The sequence below is a fragment of the Cupressus sempervirens genome, chromosome 2 (genome assembly GCF_028749045.1).
Source record: "Cupressus sempervirens isolate cs-2001-9-10 chromosome 2, ASM2874904v1, whole genome shotgun sequence".
Classification (NCBI taxonomy): Eukaryota; Viridiplantae; Streptophyta; class Pinopsida; order Cupressales; family Cupressaceae; genus Cupressus; species Cupressus sempervirens.
Window position 1 is genome coordinate 649,259,640 of NC_143119.1, and position 20,327 is coordinate 649,279,966.

At 35.0% G+C, this 20,327-nt stretch overlaps 1 protein-coding gene across 1 annotated transcript in view; it reads right to left on the reverse strand.

The window, feature by feature from the left end:
- Positions 1-20,327, reverse strand: part of LOC149575044 (C3HC zinc finger-like protein) — a 69,322-nt gene that overhangs the window by 14,085 nt on the left and 34,910 nt on the right. The gene's annotated exons all lie outside the window — the stretch shown is intronic.

The window sequence follows — 20,327 nt, forward strand, 5'->3', positions numbered from 1 at the left end:
AATCCTTCAACACTTGCAAAGAGTTTTTTTTTTGTTCACTCTTACCTAAATATTAAATAATACACACTTACTCCCGTCTTAGGGCTTGTTTATATTGCATTTTCACCCTCTAAATCAGGCATCCAAATCAGTTATCAAATACCAATGTCTCCCACTCTCTGCATAGGATAATGTATATTGCAACCATTTTACTAAACTACTCAATTTGGACACTGCTTGCCCACTCTTGAAAATTAGCCAAATTTTTAAAATTTCCATAATCTTTGTATATTTCAATTGAAACTACCATTCTACATGGCAAATTCTGTGGACAAAGAATGTCATTTTTGCAAGATGTGTGAAGTGTTCAATGAAGAAGAATTCCAGAGATTTGTGATTTAATATGAGATATTCAATGTCTTTGTAATTTCTTGAGTCGTGATAGTTTTCTTTATCGAGAAGAAAAAGAGAATGAATGGACAGGGTAGAGTACTTTTCAGAATTGACAACGACTATAGCAGAAACAATCTAGAACTCAGGTCTGAGCATTTCTCAGAATCTCTGGCTACATCAAGTTGCAGTCCTGGCAAGCAATGTGGATTTGTTTCTCTTATAAATTCTCCTTAATTAATAATGTCATGTTTAGAAACAGGTTTAAGATACTAGTGAAAGTACATTAATGTAGCAAGGTGTAATTGCGGACAAATCATCTTTTAAGAGGAATGACATGCCATCAAAATGAAAATTTGGCAATATTAGATTGGCCTCAGAAAAAACCTTGAAGTGGCATATCTTGCAGTATGTCAGTCATCATGTGAAATTCTCCTTTGATGTCTAATCTCCCATACAGTCCCCACACCTCCAAAAATCTACGGTGAAGTTCGTAGGGTAAAATCCGTGCCTGAACAACTTTTCAAGTGGGTTTAAGAAAATTTTGGGACTCAGTATAATGCCGAGGCATTGACACTTCTTTGAAACAACAAATTTGGGGTTCAAGAGTTTGATTTTCATGCGACATTGTTGACCCAACGACAGTTATTATCAGGCCTACCAAAGACAAATAATTATTTATGTGGCAGTCAGCAATTGTAATGGTTTTGACTTAGTTACCAATGCGATCGCCTAGCCCTGGGTGTGGAAGCTGATGCCTGCAGAAGCGGATGCATGAGAAGATGCTGTGTGATGTGCACAGCATGCATTGCTGTTTTTGCACAGGCTGTTTTATCATGTCATCTGTGACTGGCAGTTTTGCACAAGTTTCCCGTCTGCCTTTTCTCTCAGCTTCCACGATCCATGAACAAGCGAACTAGTGAAAAAAATTTAACCTCCTCTTTCTTACGTTTATTAAGTATATGTTCAAATGCCATATTATCTTGGTGTATTATATTATTTCTTTTTAAATTTAAAGTTTAATCTTTAATTGTGATCTATTATTTTATTTTGTTAACATTTTTCTTTGTTTATAAACTTTAACTATTATAATTTTTTAGTTTTAGTAATACATATTTAAAACATAACATGTCATATATCAAATATTATTTTAATTAAACTAAATTGCTATTAACTTTAACATTTTCTATTGGTTTATTTTATTTTATATTTTTAAAATATTAACATTTATAAATTGAATTTTCATATTTTAAAATATTCAATTTAGATTTTAAATTACATATAAAATTGAACAAATCTAGCATTTAAATTTAAATTTATCAAATATATTATGTTTTCCCACTCTCCCCCCCCTCCTCTCCTCCCCACAACACACACACTGAAAATGAGGACCAAGAAGAGGAAAACAACTGAAAGGAATTCCAGCTTTGGCTGCTCAAAACCTCAATACTGCCATAGCTTCAACAAATGGCATCAGAGGGTTTACACTATACTTCTTTGATAGACGGTTGCTGGATGACATTCTTGAGGCTTCAGTTGATAAAAAAATCAAAATCGATATATACAGTGGCAACCACTTGGTAAGTATTTTGAGAGTTCCTCCAAAGTCCAAAACTTTGGAGGCTGATGAACTCCTGGAAAAGATAGCACAATATGGGATTCTATTCCCTATTATTTCAAAAGCTACAGAAGTTCATCTATATGATATAGACTAATTCTGGGAAACAGATGGATTCACAAAGCCACTGGAACTCAAGAGCAATGAAGCTATCTACTGCCATCACAACTGATGTAAAATGGGAAGCATAGAGAACCTGTATGAGATGTTTGGACAGAATGCTCCAAAGAGATGAAATTGCATGAAATGTATGATTGCATGGACCTTTATGTCTTTCCTATCCCTTTTGAGTTACATGGGACTTTCTTTTTACCGCTCAGGAGTATCATTCAAGCATTGTCCTCAACCTTGGATTGCAAATATTAGGACAGATGATATTCGTTCAGACGATCTCTTGACCTTGTCAAAGATTCGTGGCCAGAAAATAGAACATCGTAAGACTGCCAATGATCTCAACTTTCCTGAATATATTTTGTACAAGCTACAAGTTGGAAATAACGAGGGGGTTTCTGTTATCACTACTATACTGATTTTCCAAAGGAATCCCCCTTCTTGTGAATGTACAAGTTTTCAGTGTTTATTATAAAAATTGCCTTATAATGCCCTCCTGGAAAGTTTCTCATGAAAACAACAGCAGAGGAAGAGGTGTTGCAAGTGTGCATGAAGCCAATCTTATTGAGCCTCACAATAGGATTTTGAAAGATCTGCAATGTTGCTTAGATTCGAAACTCAACAGAAATTCATGACAATAGAGCATTGGAATTGACATTGTGCATTGATTAGCTATCAACTAAGCACTGCAAAATACCCTACCTTCACCTCCTCCTGCTCCTCCACAACAGAGTTCAAATATTGAAATGAAAGGCAGAGGAAGAAATGAAAATCCCCACAACAGTCTTAAAAGAAAACAACCTTCAAATGGATCCTTGTCTGCACTAATCAATGGCTGTCCATGTACCTCGCTAAAAAAAAGAGAAGACTTCAGAGGTAGCTTCATCTAATGAGCTAGAAGTATCTAGGAGACAAGTTCCCAGAAACATAAATATCATGGAAAATCGTGAACACTGAGACATCCAGACTTTGGATGACATGGAAACTGGAAGCATCGCTATGATAGAGCAGCTATCCAATAGGGAGGATGAAAGTGTCAATTGTCGAGAGCTTGACGCGCTTCTAGAAGAAAACTGAAAGCTTCAAGCACAGTTGTGTGGAACATGATGATTATAAAAAAAGAACTTCAAGGAAAAGCTAGCTTATTTGGAATCATTAAGACATAAGACAGCTAATGAATATTTGACATGTGTAACTTATTGTTCAAGCCAAGATATACTACATAACATATGGTCACGGGAAAAAAAGCTTGATATCCCTTTGTATCCTTTAAAGATTCAGTTACAGAAACTGAAAGGTCAATTCCAAAGGTCTTTAAAGTGTAATCAGGGAACATTACAGAGGGGGATCTGAATATCTGAAACCTACATTCAGAAAGAGGTATTACGATAATAGAAAAACTTCTATTATTAGTTAATGGTTATCTTTTGTAATCGATTCTCGGTCTCTGTTGATATTAAGCAAGTGTTTTACCAATTACTTCATAATATGGTATCAAAGCCAATTCTTTGAATTTTTTTCGAAAAATATTATAATTTCTTGTTCGAAATTATCAGAGCAATATTTTTTGAAATTATTTTCTGTTATATCTGCTTCTTACGGCTATTTTTTTGCAACTACCATCTCTTTTTTCTGCACATTTCCGCCGTTTTTTGTGGTTTTTTTGCAGCAGGGCCATTTTTGTTCAAAACCCTATTTTTATGTACTGGATCAAAACAAATTTTATTGATTCTTGGTGGGTTTTTTGAGATCTCAACTAGGTTATCATTTGTTTTTCTAGGTGCCTCGATTTTTGAGCCAGTGGATCTAGAAACCGACACCATATTCTTTTTGCGATTTTCAAACTCTCCTCTAAGTACCCCTTCAAATTTTATGGGTCTTCTATTTTTTCCTCGAAGAACGTGCCTTTACAGATTTTCACTCTTTTTCATTGAAAAACATGCTATGGCAACTTTGACTAATATTATGCTCGAGGGCTCAATGGTCGAAATTATAGCACATAAAAACAATAGATACTAGCAATCTTTGACTATTGAAATACCGATCAGATTGTTCTGGGTATTACAAAGCCTCCGACTGCACCTGATACTGATCAGGATACATGGGATCTCAATAACCAAGAGGCAGTAATGCTTCTCAAATTATCCGTTGCTGATGATCAGCTCCCTCAGATTCCATCCAATGAAACAACTGTCGAGATATGGGAGCATTTGAAGAAATTTCATGAGATTTCTGACAATAGAAGAGTTTTTTTTCTTAAAGAACACTCTGTTTTCTATTATCATGGATAAGCGAACCTCGCTCCAAGCTCACTTGAATAGGATTCAGGAAATCCGTAATCAGTTGCTTGCCATTGGTCGCAAGATTGAGGAAAAGGACATTGTGGTCATAACCCTCAAAAGTTTGCCCAAGTCCAATGAGAATTTTATCAAGACAACATCACTTCTACTGGTGTTGATTTGAAGTCATGAATCTCTACACACTTTTGCTTCAACAAGATCAATGGAAATAACAATTCGGTAGCAATTCCAGCTCTACCTCCATAGAACAAGTTTTTACTGCTAAATCCTTTCAAAAGGATAAAGGGAAGTCTCAGCAGTCTTCTCAACAGAAGTCCTCTGCTCCAGCTTTAGAAGGCTTCCAAAAGAAGAACATTCAATGCAACTACTACCACAAGTTTGGTCACATGAAGATTGAATGTCGAAAACGCTTAGCTGCCCAATCTAAGCTATCAAGTACACAGCCCATAGCAAACAGTGCGGAGCACTCTAAGCAGACAAAATCTGTCTTTTACGCTTTTTGACAGCTTTGTACTCTGGATAGATTAACCATTAAGGGAGGGTATTACGATAATAGATAAGCTTCTATTATTAGTTAATGGTTATTTGTTTGTAATCTATTGTAAATATTAGAATGTTTCTAATATTTAATTAGCTATAGTTATCTGTTCGCTTTCTTTAGCTTTCTTTTAACTAGAATAGAATATTTCTATTCTTTACGATCATTTCCTAAGGAAACAACGCTTTATTCTTTTGTATATATTGACCTCTCGGTATCTATTGACATTAAGCAAGTATTTTACCAATTACTTCGTAATAAGAGGAGATACTTTATGATTCAAACTTTGTGAATGGGGAGATTTCAATAGGTTTGTGAAGGGTAATATGATCTTTTGCACAGAATTAAAAAACCTTCTAAGTCTCAAATTTTGTCCAAGAAATTTAAAGGGGAACTTCTGAAACTTTGATTTCATTTCTTTCTTTATGATTGTCATTTTCCCATGTCAATTGCAATCAGTCCTTGGATAAGTTAGTCTGTTACATTTGGTTACAAGTGTGGTTATTTCATAAATTTTGTGTCTTGAATATTTTATGCGATTTGAATTTTGAGTTTTCTTGTGGATGCTGAGGAAGAGTGAGCTTTATGTCATTCATCTCTCCTCTCTTTTAGTTTATGCATTTGTTTTCATATCTGAAGTGGGCCTATGCTCAAGTGTTAGTGTGTCTTTTCTACTTTGGGTTTAAAAGCATAGATGTACTACCGGCAAAGTACTCTCCAAGTTTAAAAAACTGGTCAAGTTTTTTAGCCTGGCAAGTTTTTACAACTTTTACTAGAGTTTGTAAATGTAATAGATTTATACAAGCAAAGAATTTTAAATTATTTCAACTGATGTGCAAGAATGTAATGAGTATATAGAACTATAAGAATCTGATCATTGATGCTGAATATATTTCACAAATATTGTTGGTGTGTACTTTCACAAGTATCATTGATATATATTCTCCAAGTATCACTGATATATGTTCTCCAAGTATCACTAATATATGCTTCAAGTATCGCGGATGTAATGGTATCGATCTATGTAATGTCTCTAACATAATCGTAGGGAATTTATATGTGCTTTGACCTGTAAAGAGTGGGATCTTCCAAGTTTGAGTTAGCTACATCTAGCCCCATAAAGGACGAGAATCAACAAGTAAAACAACATAAAGGTTGGGAATCAACATTTCACCTTTAATTACCTTAAAATATAGATTCGGGTCTACATCATTCTTGGAGAATCCCAATCCTAAAAGGTAATGATCTATCTTCTCATACCAAGCATGGCGAGCCTGTTTGAGACCATACAATGCCTCTTTAATTTACAAATATGAGATTATTTTTCATGTATTACAAACCCTACCAATTGTTCTAGGTATACTTCTTCTTTTATTACTCCATTAAGGAAGGCAATCTTTACATCCATTTGGTGGACCTTCCATCCTTTTGAAGCAGCAATAGCAATCAAAATCCTAATAGAAGTATATCAAGCAACAAGAGCAAATGTTCCTGCATAATCAATTCCTTCCTTTTTAGAGAAGCCTCTGGCAACATATCTTGCTTTACATTTTTCAATACTACCATCTAAAGCATGTTTGATTTTAAAGAGCCATTTGGATCAAACCATTGATTTGTCTTTTGGTCTAGGTACAATGTCCCAGCCATCATTCTTAAGAATAGACTAATGTTCTTTTGTCATAGCATCTTTCCAAACTTGAAGGCTTTCTCAAAGCTAGTGGGTTTTGACTCGATGATTTCACTCATTAAAGCAACATAGCTTGAGTACTTGTTGGGTTTTTTGCTTTGGGTATGTGAATGTATACAAGGCATCCAAAGATTCTTAAATGACTTATATCTGGTTTTACTATGAAAAATGCTTCTTTAAGAGTTTATTTTTCAAAATGGCACAGGGACATCTATTTTGAACATAAACCGTAGTTCTAGAGGCTTCAGCCCAAAAAGAGGTATAGAGGTTTTGGTCATGTATCATGGCTTTAGTTGCTTCTACAATTGTACTATTTTTCCTTTTGGCCACGCCATATTGTTGGGGGTTATAAGGAACACTAAGCTCCTTCTTAATCCTAACATTACAACAAAAAAGTTTTAAAAGTGTCAAAGGTATATTCTCCTCCATTATCTGATCTTAAGATTTTAATCCCTTCCCCAGACATATTTTCTACTAGAGTATTGAATTATTTAAACCTCATAAGTACTTCATTAGACTCTTTAATTTTTTAAAAGTATATCCAAGTTTTTTTAGAATAATCATCTATGAAAATAACATAGTATAAGAAACCTCCTAAGGATGCTGTAGATATTGGCCCACATAAATCTGAATGGATCAGTTCTAACACATGTTTGGATCTACTTTCACTACTATGAAAGGTGCCTCTAGTATTCTTTCCTAAAGCACATCCTTTTGCATGTTCCTTCACGTTCTTGTTTACATTTGGGTAAACCTATCACCATCCTTTCCATTGAGGATAAAGCACAAAAGTGAAGATGACCTAACCTTCTATGTCAAATCTCTATATTGTGAGCTTTCTTGATATTTGACTTCTTGGTCCATGCCAAGACCTTACCATCCATGAAGGTGAAATGGATACAAAATTCTGCTTGATTCCTAGTACAAAAAACAAACATGTTAACTGTAAGGAGATGCCTGATTTTAATGGTATATTAGTTGTTCCAATTCCTTTCACTGGATGGTTAGAATCATCTCCAATGGCAATTTTCTCATCTGAGTTTTCCACCAAGCTATCTAGGTGTTCTCTAAATCTTATGATGTGGCCTGAAGCCCCACTATCAATCACCCAAGTGTTATGACTGGTTACATAACTAGACGGGGCTGAATAAAATACGAATCCGTTTGAGTCCTTCTCTAAGACATTCTTACTAACTTCAGCAATAGAGGCTTGGGGTACATATGATTGCATAGTTACATCTGAAACATTTTACTTTGGACATGTTCCTGTTTATTGGATGAGAATTTCCCATTTAATTCTTCCTTCCTTCCTTTTGATGTTACCCTTCTTGCCTTTATTGTGTGAATGAGAGTTTAAGACTTGTAAGTCCTCATTTGTGGTGTTTTGTCCAATCCCCCTTGTAACTAGGCTTGACACTTCTTGAATGTGATCGGTTTTTAAACCATCAAACTTAGGAAATTTAGATCGAGCAGTTATACCTTGGATGAATGATTTCCAAGAAGTTGGAAGTCTATTCAGAGCCAACAGGGTTAATTCTTTACTATAACTAATGTGACCAGTGGCGGATAATTGATCACTTCATTCTGTTATTCTCATGAAATAAGATGTAATGGATTCTACTTTGATCATCTTTACACGATGAAGTTATTGTTTTAGTGTGAGAGCCCTGCTCGTGTTGTTTATTTAATACATACTCTCTAATAATTTGAACATGTGATAGGCTGTATCAACTTCAGAGAAAGTTGGTACAACATGATCTCTTACTGCATCCACTAACATTTTCATGGCTTTGTTGAATTTTTTTCGTCCATTGAAGTTTCTAACTTTCTTCTTCAAGTTCAAGTACGACTTCCTTCTGGACTGTATCTAATTTGTTTTCTTTCAAGGCAAGCACAGTTCCAAATTCCCAAGATACAAAGTTGGAGGCTCCTTCAAGTCAGTCCTGAAATCTAACACCATTCGCCATTTTACTGATTAGAGGGACTCAAGATTTAATAATTGTTCTATTGTCTATATAAATCTGATGACTCTGATACCATGTAAATGTAATGGATTTATATAAGTGATGAATTTTAAATTATTTCAACTGATGTGCATGAACATAATAAGTATATAGAGCTATAAGAATCTAATTCACAAATACTGTTGGTGTATACATTCACAAGTATAGTTGATATATGCTTCAAGTATCACTGATATATATGGTTCTCAAGTATCACTGTTGTAATGGTATCAATCTATGAATGCTGAGCAATATGCAATTTGCATCAATATATCAGTATTATACTGTTGAATAATAATATGTTTATTAACACAACTCAGCAATGATTATTAAACAATTATATCATTAATTATCTATCTATCCTTCCTATTAAATATATATATATATATGAACTAATGATATTAATCTCTATCAATAGTTAGGCACATACAGCAATAATAATATTATTATATTATGATTATAATAAAATTATAATCATAATATGATAGCATTACTCATAATTAGATAGGATTAGGATGGAGATCAAATGTTCATGGCCCATACGCCACTTATACATTTGATAATAATATCAGTTAAGAGTGATTTGAACGAAGCTATATCCTTTAACAGAGTTTTTGTTAAGAACTCAGTTGTAGTTTTATAACAGCACTTAAAGGCAAAAAACAGCCCAAATTAATTTCATTTCTCATTTCTTCACTAGTATTTTGCTGAGGGGTGGAAGATAGTCTTCCAAACGCTTCGAAACTGATTTATCGATTTGAAGCAGATTTGGGCGCAATTGATGTGGAGTTTTTGAAGAGGATGGCATCAATGAACACGTGTGCCCATGTTGGACAACCAAATACTCTGAAGTGTTTCACAGTCGGTTTTCTTCTACACCATGCCTCAAAAGGAGTCATTCCATCTAAGGCATTATGAGGAGATCTATTATGTGATTGGTACAACTTATAGCTTCTACTACAACAAATGGATCGAGAGACTTAGCTTCAAGCATACAGCTTATCATTACCTTAAGGGTTCTAATCTTCATTTCTGCAACTCTTGTTTGTTGTGGACAGAATGCAATTGGATTTTGATGTTCAATAGCCTCAAGTTCACAAAAGTCTCTAAGTCTTGATTCCACATATCCTTTTTCATTGTCTATAGAAAGAAACTTGATGGCTTTGCTTGATTACTTCTCAAGATGACTCTTGAAAGTAGACCCATTTGTTGAGTGAAAAGTCATCAATAAAGGTGAGGACATACCCACCCTTGATGACTGCTGTCTCCAGAAAGAGGCTAGCTAGAAAATTGTGAACCAACTCAAGAACTAATGCTCTTCAAGACTTCCCTTTTTTCAAACTTCTCGTCTAGATGCATATCTATTTTCACCCTTAAAAAGTTGATTGTAGGTAGACTTTTGACCATATTTTTTGAGCTAAGTTGTTGAAGATAGCGGAAATCAAGATGTCCATACCGCGCATGCCATAATTTACTTTGTGACTGTGTATGTGTCAACAAGACGTGTGAAGGAGACTTACGCACAAAGTGGGAGAAAGAATAGAGCCTTGAGTAATGATTAGCTTTATCCATAGCAAAAAATGAATCGTCCTTAAAATTTTGCACCATTACTGAATCCGAAATGAACTCAACTTTATTTCCACCTCCATGGTGAGGGATTTGGTAAATTGAAAGAAGATTAGTGTTAAGGTAAGGAACATAGAGAACATCTTTGAACTCTCCATTTTCCATCTACATTTTGTTGACGGTGGTAGCTGCGATAGAGATCTTTATCTCTGGAAATATGAACGTTATTACCGTTATTGTCATCTTCAGCTGAAAAGGACACTTAAAATTTAATTTGTAATATTATAAATGTAAATGAAATGTGTCATTCACATGCATTGAGGCATGAATATTCGAAGAGTCATATTTAATTATAGGAGTTATGAGAAACTCAAGAGATCTTCAGTTAGAATATGAAGAGTCTCTTCTATTGTTATATATTCGCACCATGCGATAAGCATTTTACACTTGAACTTTAATAAAGATATATTTTGTTGTGTGGCTAGGTTTTTCCCTTCATTCTCGAAGGGTTTTCTCAGGATATTTCTGGTGTTCTTTATTTCAGTTTTCTATTTCTATTTGCTGGTTATTATCTTTGATTTCTGAGCTATAGTTTCAACATGGTATCAGAGCCTAGTTTTGATAACAGCGTAATGAAAAAAAATTATGTATTGGTTATTCTCTCTAGTTCTGTCTTTTGCATGCATGTAATATTGCATGTATGTAATGTATTATGATAAGGGTTTAATCCTTTTTGAGTGTTTTGATTATCGGGTTGTGATTGTTATTTTAGTATGCTTTTTTGATTTGTATGTCGGATAATTTTAATTTGATTTTGGATGTCTTCAGGTGGATTTGTTATTCATATGGTAATGTCTCCATTTTGAAAGTTTTGAGCGGGATTTAGTACATGAATTTCATCTTGTAATACGTTGATTGAGTGCGATTTTTTGGATTTGCTGATCTCTTTTGAAAACCGCCAGTTGCTGTGTGACGAGAAGGAGAATCGAACCCATTAACATATTTGGAATAAATTTTTGTGTTGTTTGTTCAGAAGGGAGCAAAGGTTTTTGCTTATCGAGGGCTTCTTGTCGAGAGAGTTTTATTTAATTTTATTTCGGGTCAAAAAGAAGCAAGGTTTTTGCTTAAACCCCATCTGGGTTGGAGATCGAGGGCTGATTTTGCAATTGGCAGGTGCGGCGCATAGTTGTGCAGTGCGGAGGTTTGTGAGGGATTCATGGTTTGCTTTTTGATATTTCTACAATCGGCGTTGAAGATTGAGGTTTCCAACGGGCTAATATGGCGGCTCTTGCACAAGAAACTGAGCGCATCCTTTCTGTCGAAGACACTGGAAAATGGGCCGCCTGATCAAAGCGCAGAGGAAGGGAGCAGGTTCTGTCTTCAAGTCTCACACATCATAGGAAAGGCCCTACGTGCTTTCATAGTTCGGACTATGGCGAACGAAATGGGTATCTGAAGGACATCGTTACTGAAGTTGTTCATGACCCGAGTCACGGCGCTCCCCTCTGCCGCGTCAACTTTAGGCATCCCTTCCGCTATAGGCAGTAGAAGGAGCTATTCATCACTGCCAAGGGCATGTATAAAGGCCAGTTTATCTATTGTGGTAAGAAGGCCAATCTGACAGTGGGAGTGTTTAAGACTTGGAGGGAGCTTATGATTTTAGAGGGAAGTTTTTTTTTTTGTGTTATCTTTATAATGACTTTAATATTATTGTGATGTTAATATTTATTTTTAATGCTATGAGATTTATAGGCATTAATCTAAATCTCTTTGTGTATGTGTGAGATTAGACCACAAAGATGTGAGTATTTATGGTTATATTGCTTGAAAGAGATTATTTTTAGCATTGATAGTTGATTTTAATAATCTCTCTTGGTTGCAGAAAGCAATAAGATAAGGATTATAGCTCCAATGGGAGATGTTGAACTTTAAAGGAAGATTTTAACTTTAGAGGGAGGCTTTATAATTAAGAGGGAGTGTTTATGAAATTCCCTTTACCCTCATATATGCTTGTGATGCTTATGATATTTGTAAAATTTGAGACTTAAATGGAACTAAGTTCTGTTTTTATGCCTATTTCTATTCTTGTGTGAATAAATAAGATTGTAAGATCGACTATGATAACTCTTTCACTATGTGATAGTGAACATCATGTTGAGAGAGTCCATGATGTCATGACGTTGAGAGATTCCGTGATGGGAGTTGTATGTCATGTTGAGAGATTCCATGACAGTTCACGTTGAGAGAGTCCGTGAATAAAGGCTTAGCTGTGAGTCTTACAAATCTTTTCATGTTGAGTGATTCCATGAATATAATTAATTGTTACACGTTTTTTCATGTTGAGAGATTCCATGAATGTGATTAAATGTTACAAGGTTTCATGTTGAGCGATTCCATGAATGTGATTGATTGTTATTCGTGAATCTTATAAGAATATATGGGATAAGATTTCATCATTAACATTTTGGTTGTAGTCTTGTGTGATTGTTCAGCTAAAAATCTCTCTCTGGCTAAGAGGGAATGTTGAAGATGGTAGCTGCGATAGAGATCTTTTATCTCTCGAAATATGAACATTATTACCGTTATTGTCATCTTCAGCTGAAAAGGACACTTAAAGTTTAATTTGTAATATTATAAATGTAAATGACATGTGTCATTCACATGCATTGAGGCATGAATATTCGAAGAGTCATATTTAATTATAGGAGTTATGAGAAACTCGAGATCTTCGGTTAGAATATGAAATCTCTTCTATTGTTATATATTCGCATCATGCGATAAGCATTGTACACTTGAACTTTTATTATCAATAAAGATATATTTTGTTGTGTGGCTGGGTTTTTCCCTTCATTCTCGAAGGGTTTTCCAAGGGTATTTTTGGTGTTCTTTGTTTCAATTTTCTTTTTCTATTTGCTGGTTATTATCTTTGATTTCTGGGCAATAGTTTCAACACATTTGTCCTTTCCCTTCAACTAGCACTTGTGTATCATTTCCTACAAAGATGTGAGGTACCTTAGATAGCTCCAACGAAGAAAATTGCCCCTTTGACGCACCTGTATGATGTGTGGCACCCGAGTCAAAAATCTATTCATCTGAAGAGCTTGAACTTGACATAAGTGCTTGCCCTTTTCATTTTGAAGTGGATGGAGACGAATCCTTGGAAGCATTTGGCACATTGATTTTGTTTTTCTTAATTAAGTTTTCCAACAAATCAATCCTCTTAGTCTTGGAATGATGCTCATCCTTATTTGGTTTCTTACAATATGCACAAAATAGTTTTATTCTTCTTGTAGTTATTTCCCTTCTTGTTAGAAGAAGAATTGCCTTGCTGTGAGGAGGATTGTTGTGTCTCTGATTGTGATTCTGATTTCCACTGCATTTTCTTGCTGCTGAAACTTTTGCCACCTTGATTTCTTTGGTTCTCATTATTAGCCACCAATGTCGAAGACTTTGAAAACTTGAGAATACCCCTATCCATCGTCTTTGAATATTCCAAAATCAACATTTCTGAAAATGCTTCAAATGAAGGCTTAGTGAAGGCGCCTCCCATGGTCAACTTGAGAGTATTATTACTCGAGAAAAAAGCTGCATATTTTGAAGGAAGACTCTTGAAGATGTGATGAACCAACCTATCATCCTCCATGGGAGTACCAAAATCCTTACATATTGCTCTCAACTCATTGTCTTTGTTGACATAGTCTTGAAATGTGTCAAAGTTCCTAGGATCCAATAGCAGAAAATCATCCTCAATGGAAAATTTCCTCATCCACATGGCATTCTAAAAGCTTAAATGTGGAAGAAGAGACCTTTATGAAAACAACTCCTTATAACTCTTAATGCAATATTGTCTTTAATTTTCCATTCAATTGTGTACATGAAGTCAGTGGGTTCTACAATTGTACCATCTACATAGAGATTTAAACCTATTTTCCATTAATCTACTACATACAATATGTTTCCATGTAGCATAATTCTAAGAAGTTAATATTGGAAATTTAGATGAACTGATGATGCAAAACAGAAAAAAGCATAAGAAAGAGACACAAGCACACAAAAAGAACTGTGCTTAAATTTGACACCCAAACGGTCATTGCAATCATTCAAATATGCCTAGAAATGACGGTCAAACGACCATAAATTTTAGCATCATCAAAATATTACGCAAGCACTAGTATGAATTTAACATTCAGCTTACTGTTAAATGGAAAAGAAAACCAGCCCAATGACGACTTGACACCTGTCAAATTTAGACTCCCAAAAGTTGTAAAGAAATGCAAATTTTTACCAAGCATGGAGAGAGCACAGATTGACATGATGGAAGCAGCTCTCAATGTTTGTCAGAGGGTTTTCACTTTGTGATGGAATGATCTCAGTTTCATTGTCTATATATGATGCAACGATCTTGGCTGAAGATTTGAGCGATGCTCAGCTTGGATGTATGCTTCATGATCTCAAGAGTGAAGATCGAACAAGTCAGCTCGTCAGGTTGGACAGGTCAAACCTGTATGGAGAATGTTGTGTTATCAGTGTATCCCTTCAAGCAGCGGGCACAGTGAGATTCAGATCGGAGCTCAATACAAAATCCTGTGGGTTGGATGATCTCTCACGAAGAAACAAGGCATGCGTTTAGCTTTGGGTCAAATGGTGCAAATCGTGTTGTGGATTTTATCACACATGAGCACAATTGTTGAGTACTAAAGTTTATTTTGAGAACATTGTCACCTCCTTAAATAAATCACGACTGTGGTGGTTGTGCTAAAAGGTTGATTTGATCTCCCGGTACTCTGTAGGTGTTGATGCCAATGTAAAATCATAGCGATATAACTTGTAATGTCAAAATGTTGGGGTGTGATTGCCCGGTAGTCAGATTTCTACTATATTGTCAGGTCAGGTCCATGATTGTACAGATCTCTATTGAGTCTGCAAAACAATTCTGCCAAAATATTGATAAAAATAGGGGTGGGGACCCCTAGACAAACCCCAATTTTTTTGGCACCAAAACATATCAAATAATTGCAAATAATTTCAGATCAGAATAATAGACAGAAATTACTGCAAATCTAACAAGTAACTAAAAATTTCTAAAAACACATACCCAATTGCAAATCCAGCTTCCCAAGTCCGATTTGCAAAAAAAAGGTTGCCTCAGATTTGACTTTTGCCCAAGCTAGGCAAATTTATTATCAAAATTCACCAAAATGGCCACATGGACGCAATGGTGAGGTCGAATATTATTCTAGATGCTCCCACAAGTTGTCGCACCTCTAGATCTAAATCATGGCCCTCCAAAAATTGTAGCAAAAAGCTCTTAAATGGCTATCCAATAAAACCTTCTATGGCTCTAATACCATGTAAGAATTTGCCTAAGGCAAACAATTAAAATGCTAAGATCTAGAAGTACAATAAATAGCACAACAAGAGAGACAAAATGATATGATCCTCAATTGATTGGATTCAATAATCAAATAGTACTTGATGCAATCAATCCAATGTTATGATAACCTATCAACCACACAAGGTGGAATCACATATCCACCAAAGGTTGATCATCCTCCACTATACAACAACGTATGTGCAAACTGTGCAATAATGAAAGGATGATAATGTAATAGGAGCACTGAAAGTGGATCTCATTACACAAAGAGGTATCAGATGACAACTAACTCCACCTCAAGTGGATTTCTCAAAAACCATGTCCTAAATTGAAGTGCAACCTCCTATGTGTCTACATGACAACTAATATACAAATGTCTTATCCTGAGAAAACTCGTGTTATTAGTAATATTTAGTTCCACCAGCATTCCCCTATGTCACTTATAAAGAAAAGACTGATTTGAGTTTAACATTTTATTTTTAATATATGACCTTTCCAAAGTACCTTGTAAAAAAACAAAAAAAATGATTAAAAAAAAACATTTGATTTATCCTTATAAAACAATAACTTATCATTATTTAATTGATAAGTAGGAGATATTTTTCCACAGCAAGTCAAAGTGTGATATTGCTATCTAGATTTAACTGTGTTCTCATGTTTCATGAGTAGTGATTCAAACAGATCCATCTCTCATGACAATAAATGGAACACTTAGCACTCATTGGATCTAGGTTTAACCATAGAGGAAACTCAGTAATTAAGCGTGCTCGAGCTGGAGTAGTTCTGGGATAGGTGACCCCCCTTCACCTCTGTGAGCATCACAGTAATGTCCCTCTAGGACTATCTTTCTAAAGACAATAATAAATATATATATCATATTCATTATTTTATATTAGTATCAATTTCATGAACTAATATAATATAATTAGTAACGGATGAAGCGAATTAAATAATAACAGCAATAAAAACTTTTGTTTAATTAAGAAGTTAATTTTTGGTTGTCTATGGGATTTTTTCCTGCGTGATTTAATTTAAATAAGTCTCCTGCAGAGATGGGAAGGGAGCAAGCATTGATTTTGGAAGTATTTTTGAGATTTGTATGAAGTACAGACAAGATTCAAATTCCTTCCGTCAAGAATATAGGTATTCCCTGACCTAGTGGAAATAGTGAAAGAAAGAATAGCAATGTGTGTGAAATTAATTGTTCCTAAGCAATCCCAAGCCTTGACCGGGTGTGTGGAACACGTGTAGTAATATTTGTTTCAAACATCAATCCAGTTGGAGAACACTAAATTCGTGATGTCTCTTGGCTTAGGAAGGTAAACACCTATCTATTGAAAGTCAAATCGTATCTTGGTAAAAGACAAGAAGATTTTTCAATCTGGTGGTTGCTTCATTTTGTTTGTAGCGATAGAAGAGATATCCGGTGAAGACAAATCTCAAGTGACGGTAGATTAAATAATGCTTGTTGGCGAGGGAATTCAATAATGGATATTGCGCAAAGCATCACATGCCTAGTTTATATCAGTTGATGGCATGCCAAAAATACCAAGTACACACTTCTAAAAATTCACACATTTAATTCCAGTTTTGTAGCAAACAAGTTGTGGTCAAATAAATATACATCAATTCGAACGCATAATTCAATTTACCTACCTGTGTAAACACTATGGATATTCATTGAATTCATAAAAATTACGTACAACATTTGCAACACTATTTGGGTTGAATATATATTTCAAATCTTACTTTATTAATTTGAAATTTACATTCAAGTGTATATTCTAGAAACTTGGGATTTTACAATCACCTAGATCCAATGAGGGTTGTGTTCCATTTATTGTCATGAGAGATGAATTTGTGTGAATCGCTACTCATGAAACATGAGTCAATGAGTTTGACTCAAGGAACTACACAATTATATCCTCATAGGAATATCACAATTATCTTTATCTAACTAAATAGCTTCGAACTTCACAAAGCCTTAGGATGAAAATCAAAGCCAACTCCATCGAGCTTCTGAACGAACATCAAAGTCAACTACACTGGCATTAATAATAATGTCAATCGACTCTGTTAGCAGTCATCACTAACTTACTAAAATAGTCAGTATAAGAGAAAGTTCCTTAAAAGGCGCTAGAAAAGGGCATTGTGCTTGCTATCCCTGTCTAAATAGGAAACAACTTCTAACAACACAATCTGGATTCATTAACCCCACACATTACCTGCAAGAATTGCATGAATAGGCTAATGGTCTCTTTACACCAAACTAACTTAGGAAGGGAGCATTATAGTATTAGGACGAGTTTCTAAGACAAAGCGCCAAAATTTAGAAGCAACAACTATGCTATACATAATATATACCATAGTTGAAAATATTGTTATAATCAACTTAAAATTTTCTTAAGTTTAATTACAATTGCATTTTTTGGTCAAATTCAATGAGGAGATGCATTTAACGAGTCAGTAAATGAGTAAACAAAAGAGACAAGTTGATTCTAGATATATTAAAATGCAAATAGGGTACAAAATGGCTCCCTATGTGGAATGTTGATGGCTAGTAGCCTATGATTTGAAGCAAAATCAAAATAGCAAATTGTCCTTGTGAAACCATAAGTAAATATAAGTACAAATCAAAATAGTCCACATCTTCCTCTTCCCCTTCATAGCAACTCTAGTAAAAACTATGGGAAGGGTAGAGGGTCATGTCCTAGAAGTACGTTGTGATTGTGCCTCCTACCTTTGCACAACTAGTTGTAACTCGACCTCCATCCTAGATGTAGATGGTGTTTGATCTCGCAATGACTCCTCATCCTCAACCTCTTCATCCTCCTCAATGTCATCTAATCCCATTGCGGATCCACCCTCATGCATAGCCTGCTTCTCTAGATTGTAGATCTCATCCTTTGTAAACAATGGAGGTTTTTCTTGTGATGTCCAATCACAGCAAGGATACTCGCCATCCAAATCAAGTGGACCAGCACGTGTTGTTTCTACCTTCCTTATGTGCAATCAAAGGTAATATTGCACAAAAACAAGGTCATTGTCACATTTATGTGCTACATATTCATACTCTACGTATGGATGGCCTCAAACAAGCTCCAATTGTAAATTTGATACATTTCCAACCCAATTATGCCACCAAATATATACAAAATTAAATATTGAATCTGATTTTGCTTTGAAAACTTCTTCAAATCTATTAAAAATCAATCTAAATCCTTGCAAATCACCTTTCAAAACCATGGAAGGTTTCTTTTGGTCCTGAAAACAAAATATGAGTCACAAAATGCAAAATGGTATTTTGTTTTGACATCAAAGTTAAGTATGCAATTGCACTCGTCAAACCTTGGAAGGTTTCTTTTGGTTCAGAAAACAAAATGTGTCACAAAAAGAAAAATGATATTTTGTTTTAACATCAAAGTTAAATATGCAGTTGCAGTCATTTTTATAAGCACTTATCGCCAATTTAAAGTTGTAAAAAATTACCAACTTATCAGCAATAAGTCTTGAGGATAAAGTGTGGTAATTTATCCCCGGACAAAACTCATCATCATAAGTCTTATTGTGGATAAGTCAACAATAAGTGCATCTATGCTAGCATTGAGTATCAATAGGTTAGAATACTAAATTGAATTTTAATTTGATAAATGAAATTGTAGAATTCGCAAATGGAAGATTTCTATTATATAAAATATATCATAACGAAGATAACAATGAGTGGCATGATACCAAAAAAAAGTACAAAATGTCAAAATGTAGTGAAGGGAGGCGTCTAATCATCCCTCAAGGAAAACTCCTCATTACTAGAACTCAATAAAGAGGGTATTAAAACATCAACTTGATTTGATGTGATTTCCCCATCGATTTCTTATGTCATTTTAAAATTCTAAAGTGGGAGTCTCAAGGCGAAAACCCCCAGTGGGGTCAAGAGGCAAGGTACCAAGGCAGTGCCCAAGTTGCGCTCCATCTTGCACTATTTCCCTCTTGTGTGGCCTTTGGATTCTTCATTTTTGAAGCATTTTTCTCCCAAAATTGATATGTTTGAATCCCCCTTGATAATGCAACATTTTTAATGTTTTTGTGCAAATATACTTTAGTCACTATCCACTAACAAGGGACACGCAAGCATCCATCAAATGATTGAGGGACATCTAAGTATTTACACGTTTGTTCCGAGGATGTCATGTCATCCCAAAGGCGAAATGGTGGCAATTGGGCAATGGTGGGGGACACCCTTGTCCCAAGAACATCCCCATCTTGGGAAGGTGCAAGTCTAGGGATCGGTGTTAGAGATAGACCCCAAAAAATTAAGATGATAAACAGCGATAAAGAAACCATAGAAGAGATACAATCAACACCACAAGATGTCCTGGGAAAACCCTTCGAGAATGAAGGGAAAAACCCAGCCACACACAACAAAAGGTCATTTTATTGATAATGAAATTCGAGTGTACAATGCCTTTCGCTAGATGCGATATATATGACACAAGGTCTCTTGAAAATCCCAACAACATAACTCTTTATTATAAATACAACTCTTCGAATTACCATGCCTTAATGCATGATGAATGACACATGTCTTTATTTTTAATATTACAGTTATCATAAACGTCCTTTTCAGCTGAAGGTGACTATAACAGAATTACGCCCAAAGATAAAGATTTCTATTGCAACTACAAACTCCAACACTCCCTCTAAGAAAGAGAGAAATCTAATCTAATCTGAAGCAAAATTAAAATAGCAAATTTTAGAGGATAT